The following is an 11,007-nucleotide window of genomic DNA, read 5'->3' on the forward strand; positions in this document are numbered from 1 at the left end:
AACCTATTCTCATATTCAACCTTAGAGGATTGAACTTCCACATTGAAACTGCTGACACATTTTTCACTTTTTATTTGACTGGTTGCATCTTAATGACAGAGATGTATGGGACCTTGGGGATCATGTCATTCAGTCTCATCTCCCCATTTTATATACATGGAAATGAGAGCCCAGAGGGGGCAAGAAATTACCCAGGCCATTCCCAGAACTATAGCCAGATTTTCTTGTTCAGAGCCCTTTCTATCTCACAATAAGCTATTTTGTGAAGTCTCATATCATCATTCAGCTTGTAAAACAGTGGCTGACACACAGTAGGTACATAATAAATATTTCCCAATTGAATGAATAAAGTCCTCACCAACTAGTTCCCCTCAGCAGTCTATAGCAAACTACCTCAACCATCCTCAACTCTCCTCCTTCTGTTGCCTTCAGAGCTTGACTTCTTCCTTGCAGCTCACAAAGACACAGTCATATTGCCTGCTTTTTAACTGATGTCACATTGAAAAGGGCATCATTCCATTCTTTGAACTAAAAAAATTACACGTGCACTTTTTTTCTTATTAAGAAAACTATCTCTACTCTGAATAACCATGGGGAATGGGCAAAGATTTCTATTATTTTTCAAAGGAAAGCAACTTTATTATTTACAAGTGCCTATAGCAAACATGTGGTGATAAACAAGTGCCCTGGGATTGGGCTTGTACACTGAGAAATACTATGTTTGCCAACTTGATTACTTGCAAAGAGATGTTTCTAAAGGGCCTAGATACTACGTTTCCTTCAGGGAGATTAAAAATCTTTGCTGGCAGCAGTTTAAACAGTTTTTCATGCAACTACATTATTTGACCTATCAACATTCATTACATTAACCCATTAATTGGAATGTTTAGAAAAATACTCTCATTCAATGTATTTTCTGGGGAAATAAAAGTCCTTCTCTGACCATAGGTCTCTTCTACTTGAAAGCCTGGAGGTGGGTTTAGATAGTTCAGAGTGATTTGTTGTTCAGTCACTAAGTTGTGTCTGACTCTGCAACCCCATGGACTGCAGCATGTCAGGTTCCTCTGTCCTTCACTATCTCCTGCAGTTTGCTCAAATTCATGTCCATTGAGTCAGTGATGCTATCTAACCATCTCATCTTCTGCTGCCCTCTTCTCCTTTTAACTTCAGTCTTTCCTAGCATCAGAGTCTTTTTCCAGTGAATCAGATTTTTGCATCAAGTGGCCAAAGTATTGGAGCTTCAGCTTCAGTTTCAGCCCTTCCAATGAATATTCAGGACTGATTTCCTTTATGATTGACTGGTTTAATTTCCTTGCAGTCCAAGAGACTCTTAAGAATCTTCCCCAGCACCACAATTCGAAAGAATCTATTCTTCAGCATTCATGAGTTCTTTATGGTCCAACTCTCATATCTATACATGACGACTGGAAAAATCATAGTTTTGACTATATGGACCTTTGTCAGCAAAGTGATTTCTTTGTTTTTAATACACGGTCTATGTTTGTAAAAGCTTTTCTTCCAAGGAGAAAGCATCTTTTAATTTCATGGTTGCAGTCACCATCCGCAGCAATTTTGGAGCCCACATAAATAAAATCTGTCACTGCTTCCACTTTTCCCCCTTCTATTTGCCATAAAGTGATAGGACTGGATGCCATGATCTTAGTTTTTTTAATGTTGAGTTTCAGGCCAACTTTTTCATTCTCCTCTTTCACCCTCATCAAGAGGCTCTTCAGTTAATCTTCACTTTTTGCCATTAGAATGGTATCATCTGCATATCTGAGGTTGTTGATATTTCTCCCCACAATCTTGATTCCAGCTTGTGATTCATCTAGTCCAGCATTTTGCATGATGTACTCTGCATAGAAGTTAAAAGAGCACGGTAACCATATACAGCTTTGTTGTACTCCTTTCACAATTTTGAATCAGTCATTTGTTCCCTGTTAAGCTCTAATTGTTGTTTCTTGACCCACATACAGTTTTCTCAAGAGCCAGATAAGGTGGTCTGACATTCCCATCTCTTTAAGAATTTTCAGTTTGTTGTGATCCACACAGTCAAAGGCTTTGGCGTAGTCACTGAAGCAGAAGTAGGTGTTTTTCTGTAACTCCTTTGCTTTCTCCGTGATTCAATGAATGTTGGCAACTTGATCTGATTCCTCTGCCTCTTCCAAACCAGAATCTAACAAACAATAAATCAAATGAGACTTTTCTTTCATGATTCATGACTTTGTAGGGCCTCTATGTCCTCCTTCTGACTATCATTTGAATTTTTACTTCTTTTTCCCTTATTTCACTCAATCAAACAATATTTCTAAGCAGTTATTATTTGCCAAACACTGAGCTACAGGCTTGCAGAAACAGCTGAGGCTTCCTCCACCCCTTCCACCCCCACACACATTGATTCAGTTCCAGAGGGAGGGACTGTCCATCTAGAAGACATAGGAAGTCACTGTCTTGATCTCATCCCAAGCTGAAACCAATAGGAAGGCAGAATGCTAGGATGCCCACTAGTTGAAGAATGTTCAATAAGGTCAGCTCAGCACACATTCCTGAAGATCTGTTAAGGCCAGACTCCAGGCTAAACCCTGGAGGCTAAACTTTTCCTCAAGGGTTTGGTGGAGGAAATAAAACATAAGTAGATGTTTAATCTTTGAAATTAATATGCAGAGAGGCTATGAGGACCCAAGGAGAGGCACCTGATCTAGACTGGAGAAGTGTGGAGTCCAGAGACTTCTAGGGTGGGAGGTCAGAGAAGTCTTCCTAGATGGAGTGCTAGGGATAAGCAGGAGTCAGCTAGCTGAAAAAGGAGGCATTTAGACACAGCAAACTGTATGAACAGAGACCTGCGCTTTATGAAGATAATTCTACTTGCTATCAGAAAGTGATGATAAGCTCAGCGATTTCAGTTATGAAGCCAAGTATTCCCAGCAAAGGAGACTTTGTGTGATCATAGGCTTGTTACCTGACAGCAAGGGGTAGGAGGACGGCACCCTTTCCAAGATACCAACAGCAATCAGGTTATGTTCTACCTCTTGAAATACAAACAGCAGGGGCTTCTCTGGTGGCTCAGTGGTAAAGAATCCACCTGTAATGCAGGAGACATGGAAGTCGCAGATTCGATCCCTGGGTCAGGAAGATCCTTAGAGTAGGAAATGGCAATGGACATGACTGAGTACACACACACACACACACATACACATGCACACACACACGCATATCTATAGCTGCTACCACAGCAGGGACTTATTTCTTCTTTTATGGATTCTCTAATGCAGACTTTTTCAAAGAGTAGTCTAAGCCCCACATGCATCAGAATCCACATGGGCTACTTTAAAAAAAAAAAAAAATTCTCATGTCTACAGACTATTGTGTTCACTGGTTGAATCAAAATCTCTAGGAGTGGGTGCAAGAATTTGCATTTTTAAACAAGCATCCAGAGGAACATTTACAACAAGAGTTTGGGAATCCCTTTCAATAAGTTAGAGAGCAGATTCTCAATCCTAGGTAAACATTCAAATCACCCTGGGGAGGTGTTAAAGCAATACCCAGGATCCATCCCCAGATTTCCTGACTCACACGGTCTTGGGGTATACATGGGGTATATACATCAGCATTTTTCAGAGCTCCACAAACAATTCTAATTTTTGGTTAGAGGCACTCAGATGACTATTTTGAGAGTAATAATGAAGACAAAACATATCAAAATTTGGGAAACTTACTAAACACAGTGCTTTCAGGGAAATGTATGACATTAAATGCACGTGTTAGAAAAGGAAAAAGGTCTTAAATCAGAGATCTAAGATTTTACCTAAGGAAACTAGAAAAGAAAGCAAAAATATCCAAGCAAACAGAAGAAGGAAGTAAGAGCAGAAATTAATGATATTGAGAACCTCTAAGTAGACAAAAACAATGAAACCAATTGTTAGTAGCTTGATGAAATCAATAAAAAGGCTGTGGGAGATAAAGAAGACAAAAATTTCATTTAGAAACGAAACAGGAAACATTATTACAGATGTTACAAACATTAGCGATTACAACATAGTAAGAGAATAATATGGACAGATAATCTTTGCCCATAATCACAACAGTTTTGATGTTATGAACAAATTCTTTGAAAGATTAAAATTGCCAAAGCTCCCACAAATAGAAAAAAGAGCAAGAAGACCTAATCAGTTCTATGCTTCTTAAAGAAATTGAGTTCATGATTTTTTTAAAAAAAGGAAAGGAAAAACGAGCCTCCTGGCCCAGGTGGTTTCACTTATGAATTCTATTAAATATTTAAGGAAGAAATAATACCAATTCTATACACAATTGTATCTACACAATACCAATTCTACCAATTCTAGAAGTCCTCTTCTAGAACTATTAAAGGGGACAATCCGTCCAGTTCAGTTCAGTCGCTCAGTCATGTCCGACTCTTTGTGAACCCATGAATCACAGCACGCCAGGCCTCCCTGTCCATCACCAACTCCCGGAGTTTACTCAAACTCATACCCAACACATTTTACTCACCACGCATTAACTTGATACCAAAACCAGACAAAGATATTACAAAAGAATAAAATTACAGACAAAATATCTCTCATGGACATGACATAAATATCCTCAACAAACTTCCAGAAAATCCAATCTAAAAATACATAAAAAGAAAAATATATCATAATCAAAGTATTCAACATGGCTTAACTTTTAAAAAATCAATCAGTATTCACCACAGGAATACAGTAACTGTAAAACAACTGTGTATTAACATGGGGAAATGTTTGTGTTACAAAGTAAATGGAAGAAGAGAACATATGGTATGCTCCCAACTACTGAAAAGTACTCAGGCTTAGATAAAGGAATGAAAAATTTAGCACATTATGAACAATTATCTTTGTGTATAGGAATACAGATATCTTTCTTTCAATTAACATTTTATGATATAAGTTTACAGCAATGGAAGCATATTTATTTAAAGGAAAAGTGTAAAGTTATTCATAAATGTGAAGGACCTTTTTAAATGGCTGTCTGTGTGTCCTATAGCTCCCTGTGTCTGTTTCATCTATGTGCCCCAGGGCTTCTGCAAGGCATACGCCATAAAGCAGGGGTGTCTATAAGCCCTTTGAACACAGTTTCACTCAGGGATGCCCATCAGTTGACAATTTCTTCAATGGGCATAAAGTGGTGTTCTTCCTTTTATTCTATTTCTGACCTTCAATGATCTTCCCTCTGCTAACGGGACACACATTCGTCTTCATGTTAACTGCCAATGAAGTTCAGCTGTCTCATGGTTGTGACCACAAGCCTGAGGCAGTAGGTGGAAGAACCTGATGTCCTCTATCACAGCTCAATAAATCATGGAAAGCTAGCCCAAGCTTCACATCTCACTTGCAGACATTAGTGGAGCATGAATTTGCATTTCTTCCTCTGGGATTAGTATTTAATGGTATATTTTAGTATCTAACCTTGAGATGATCCACATATATCTGTTAAATGGAAGTGAAAGAGCATCCATTTATTCCTATCACCGCCAACCAGGTTCAGGCTGTGAACTTCTGGATATGTCTATGAGTTTCTCTGATGCAACACTCAGCAAGGGCACTTTCTGCTCTGCTCCATTTCTTTCTTCTTCATCACCAGCAAATACTAACTGGGCACCTACTGTTGGAAGAAGTGGTATTTGGTCCTAAAGAGGCTGTAGGGTGAGCCACAGAGAACCCACAGTCTAATAGGAATATAGACATAGTCACACACACACACACATAATCAGCAACAATATCTGATGCATAGATGAGAACAACCAATGGATAAGTAAAGAGAAATACTGAAGGGTATCAATCTCAAACTTGCACACTCAGAGTAAGAAGCCCAGTAACTAAGGTAGGTTAAGGCAGGGCAGATGGATTTAAAGAGTCTTTTTGTGTTTGTTTGCTTGGGGGCTGGGGAGGTGGTTAGGGGGAGTGTTGTTTAGATTTTAAAGAGTCTTGATATCAAACTATTAAACTCTGTCTTATTTTTTTTACTATAGAAAGGCCCTGAACTTTTTCTTCAGGCTCATGAGCAAAGCTGTAGTTTTGGGAACATTATTCCAGCAACCTGAGCTGAATGGATGGGGTGAACGGTGGAAATGAAAATTTCAAGAAAACGACTGGAAGATGAAATTGCAGAAATCACTCAAAGTAAAATAATATATAAAGTAGGAGACTGAGGTTCAACCATGCAGTGAAACTGCAATAGTAAAAGTGAGAAATAAATCTGCTATTTGTAGAGAACTGCACACTCTCCATTATGACTAGAGCTCAAGAAAAAATGCAGAGAATACGTAGGATATAATGCCTGCTAGGCATTTGGATGCTGATTATAAATGGATTTAAATGTCACAAAAAGAAGTTTGAGCTGTTCAGTGGGTATGTGGGAGCCATTAGAGTCTTTGGAGCTGAGATGGGCATTGGGTATAAATGAACTTTGTTATTGTTGTTGTTCAGTCAAGTATTGTCCAAGTCTTTGTGACCCCATGGACTGCAGCACACCAGACTTCCCTGTCCTTCACTATCTCCTAGAGTTTTCTCAAACTCATGTCCGTTGAGTCAGTGATGCTATCCAACCAACTCATCCTCTGTTGTCCCCTTCTCCTCCCATCCTCAATCTTTCCCAGTATCAGGGTCTTTTCCAATGAATCAACTCTTCATATCAGGTGGCTAAAGTATTGGAGCTTCAGCTTTAGCAACAGTCCTATCAATGAATTTTCAGGGTTGATTTCCTTTAAGATTGACTGGCTTGATCTCCTTGCAAATCAGCTGAACTTTAGGAAGATTCAGTTCTGAGCAGATGCAAGATAAATAGGAACATGACTGTGAACTTTCCACGGTCTGGTAGGTATTGTCATTGCCCTGAGAAGGATGCTTCCGTGTCTGCATTTTTAGTCGCGCCTTAAGACTTTCAGCTTTCTGTGCTGAATTGCTTCAGTTGTGTCAGATTCATTGTGACCCTACGGGCCATAATCCACCAGGCTCCTTTTTCCGTGGGATTCTCCAGGCAAGAATTCTACTAGAATGGGTTGCCATGCCCTCCTCTGTGCTTTCCGTAGCTGCCTACAAATTATACCTGGCTCATGGATCCAGTCCTCATCCCATGAGCACACAGTTTGGCTCTCTGTTGGAGGAGTGAATCTTCTCTGAGAACCCGCAGGCTGTTGGGAACTCAGGGACACCAAGATGCCTAGGCCATGGTCAATGTGACCAAACCCACACCTGCTCTCCCAGATGCTGTCTGCCTGAGACAGAGTCCTGGATTTAAAGAACACAAGTTTTGGGGTTTTGTTTTTTTCTACCTACAAGTAAACCCAAGCAAATACCATCAATGAGTAAAGTGAATGAAACACAGGCATCTTTTACTCCCTGTAGTCTTTGGGTTTGCTTATTATGAATGTGAATTCTCTAAACTATAGCAGACATTCAGTTATCAGTAGTGTTTTTGAGTACCTACTCTGTGATGTATTTTTTCCAACACAGATTTTGGGGGTACTCAAGAAGGCTTTCGTTAAATCCATCTGGAAAACAAAGAATCCCCTCCCAATTTATGCTTCCTAAATTTGAGTTTTTGCTTGTCAGGTTTTTTATTTAAGTGATAAAAGATGTGCAAGACCTGTATACTCTTTAACTGCAAAATATTACTGAAAGAATGAAAAATGGCCTAAATGAACGGAGGGATATAACACACTTCTGGATCAGAAAACCCAATATTGTAATGATGTCAATTCTCCCCAGATTAAACCATGGATTAAATACAATTCAAATCAAAATATCAAGGAGGTTTCATTTGCAGAAATTGATAAGTTGGTTCTAAATATATAGTAATATAAATAGTATGCATGGCCAAGTCAATTTTGAGAAGAATAAAGTTGTGGTTCTTACACTACCTTATTTCAAGACTTATTGTAAAGCTGCAGTTAGTAAGATAGTGTGATATTGGCATAAATATAAAATAAAGATCAATACAACATAATGAAGAGTATAAAAATATAATGGAGACAAAGTTAAATAAGTTATAGCTTCTGACTTTAATGGGGTCAGAATGCATGTGGAGATTTTGAGCAGATTAAACATCACAGTTCAGTATAATAAATGCTGCCAGAACCAGATATAGAGTGTCTAAGTCAACTGAGTGGATCTAGAAATTTTCCCTGGTGAGATGAAGTCTGGGCCGAATCCTGAAAGATTCAAGAGTTTGCAAGATGAAAAGCAGGTGAGTAGCATTCTGGGTAGCAACAGACAGGAGTAAGCAGAGGCACACGTGGATTTAAAGCAATCTGGTACCTACCAGTTACTCTCCACATGTTGGGAGTATAGAGCGATGATAGACAGTAGAGGAAAACAGCAACTGCATCATGACAAGTATTATGCACTAAGACAGGCAGGATGGAAATGTATGCCACAGACAATCAGAAGCCACTGAAAATTTTACACAGGTCTTATGGTTTTATGTGAGCTTTAATGTATTACTCTGTCTTATTAGCAAGACCAGTTAGGATGATATTCTAGAATGGACATAGTGGAGGCTTATCCTAAAGCAAAGGCAATCATGTATTGAGTATGAAGCAGAATCATGAGAAGGCATAATTATGAGCATTTGATAATTGATGAGATGTGGAGTTGAGTAGTGTTGGAGAAAGAGTCAGACACAACTTAACAACTGAACATGATCCAAGCTTCCAATTTTCCCTTTCCTAGTAAAACTGTGAGGCCCTTGCTGGCCTGCAAATAATTTATCTCCCTAGAATCCTGCCAAACTTTGGCCCAGCTCTATCCAGACACTAGACTATAAATGGCTGAAGAAATAACAGGAAAGGAGCAGAGTTGAAAGGCCACTGGGCAACTGTTTTTCTTTAGCTCTGTCTGAACTGAATAATCAGCCAACTGGGGGTCAGGCCAGCCACTTTCACTGCACCTTTTATTACTCAGTGTGACAACTCATGGGACCTAACCTCAGAGCAGTCACTGGATCTGCCAAAGTTCTCAAGAGCCTAAATCCCCACTGCATATATTCCCTAGACCCACCAATGGTACTGTTTATGTCTAGCTAAGCCACAAAGAACATTCCACTGTGAAAGTCAGTTTATTGTAATTTTTTTTTCCTTTTTTTTTTTTTTTTTTAGGAAGAAAAAATAAAGATGAAAACCTCAGTGATCTCTCGTTTGCCTAATTCCATTCTGACAGAGATCTTTGTTACTTCCCAAAGCCTGTGTACTTGCTGAAATTTCCAACGCCCTTGCAGTTGGAGAAGGACATGTAACAAGTTCTGGCCAACCAGCACTGAGCAGAAGTGATGTGTGTCATTTCCAAGCTAAAGCATTTAAGAGAGAATGCACAGCCCTTTAGCTCACTCTTCCTATGCCAGCTGACCTGGAAACCATGTTTTTCAGGTGGCGCAGCTGCAAGATACAAGAAACTGAGGCCTTTAAGTCACTGTTTAAAAAGGAATTGTCAGGATCTCCCTGGGTGTCCAATGGTTAACACTTGGCTTTCTAATGCAGGGGATATGGGTTCGATCCCTAGTCAGGGACTTAGGATCCCATGTGCCTCACAGTCAAAAAATCAAAACATAAAACAAAAACAATATTGTAACAAATTCAATTAAAGCTTTAAAAATGGTCCACATCAAAAAATAATATTTTTTTGAAAGCATTGTCCTAGAGAGCTGTCAGATTCATGAGTGAGAAATTAATCTTTATGTATGAAACCACTGAGATTTGGGTCTCTATTTGTGACTGCCCCAGAGTCTAGATTAGTCTAAGAAATAATGAGCAAGAAATCAGGGCATAGACTGAGACCTCGGGTTATTACAAAGTAACTTCAATTGCTGAATCAAGGTAGAGCACGAACCCAGCAAAAATCCACACCAGGTCAGAGCTGATCTCAAGCCTCTGGTCCTTCACCTGACCACCACCTTAGGGCTTGGCTCCTCCCAGATCCTCAGACAAGTAGGAGCTAGGGATGGGGCTGACTAGTCTCTAGGACAGATACCCTGGCAGAATTAGAACAGATGGGGAAACCCATATCACACCAAGTTTCAGAAGAAGCTTTTCTGTGTTGCTAGGAAGTTAAAACATAAACAGTTTGACCTTTACCATCATTACACAGCCTACATTCTCTTGGCACTAGGCACTGTTCAAGGTCCTACAGTGGATGTTAAGTTGCTAAGACAGAGCCCCATTTTGCACTGAGCTTACATCCCAGACCCAGTGCATTAGAAACTGTACTACTCCAAAGGCGAGGGTCCCTGGGCTGTAGCCACAGCATTACTCTAGTTGTGATTGTGGGCAAGATCCCTCCCCTAGCTGTGTTTCTTTTCTTTGATTTTAAAATAGGATATTCTCACTTGATAATATTTTATGGGTCTCCCAGGTGTGACTAGTGGTAAAGAACCTGCTTGCCAATAAAGGACAGGTAAGAGACACAGGTTCAATCCCTGGGTAGGAAAGATCCCCTGGAGGAGGGCAAGGCAACCCACTCCAGTATTCTTGCCTGGAGAACCCCATGGACAGTGAAGTCTGGCAGGCTACAGTCCATAAGGTCACAAAGAGCCGGACACAACTGAAGAGACTTAGCATGTAAGTACACAAAATATAATGTAGACTATCCCTGAAGGGCTATTTGAGGGCATAAGAAGAAATTACAAGCTTCCTGGACAGTTTTGCATGAGAAAGGAAATATAGAAAATTCTGAACAGTTAAATCAGAAAGCTTCTGAAAACGTTGGCCATATCTCTTTGCCGAGTTTTATAAAGCCCAAGAACACCATTCTATCTTTAAATGTGCCATATTCAAAATATTCTCCTCCTTTTCCTCCTTGGATAGATGGAGAGATTCCCCTTGGTACACTAGCTAACTTTAAAAACAGTCATTCTTAAAACATACTCAAAGAAAGACACCTTGAGAAGGCATGAGCTATTCTCTTATTATATCAGATAATTGGCTTCAGATAATGCTTACCTGAGCTGAATGAGAATTATGTCCTCAAGAGTTTCTAT

This window comes from Cervus canadensis, chromosome 5, assembly GCF_019320065.1.
Source record: "Cervus canadensis isolate Bull #8, Minnesota chromosome 5, ASM1932006v1, whole genome shotgun sequence".
NCBI classification, from domain to species: domain Eukaryota; kingdom Metazoa; phylum Chordata; class Mammalia; order Artiodactyla; family Cervidae; genus Cervus; species Cervus canadensis.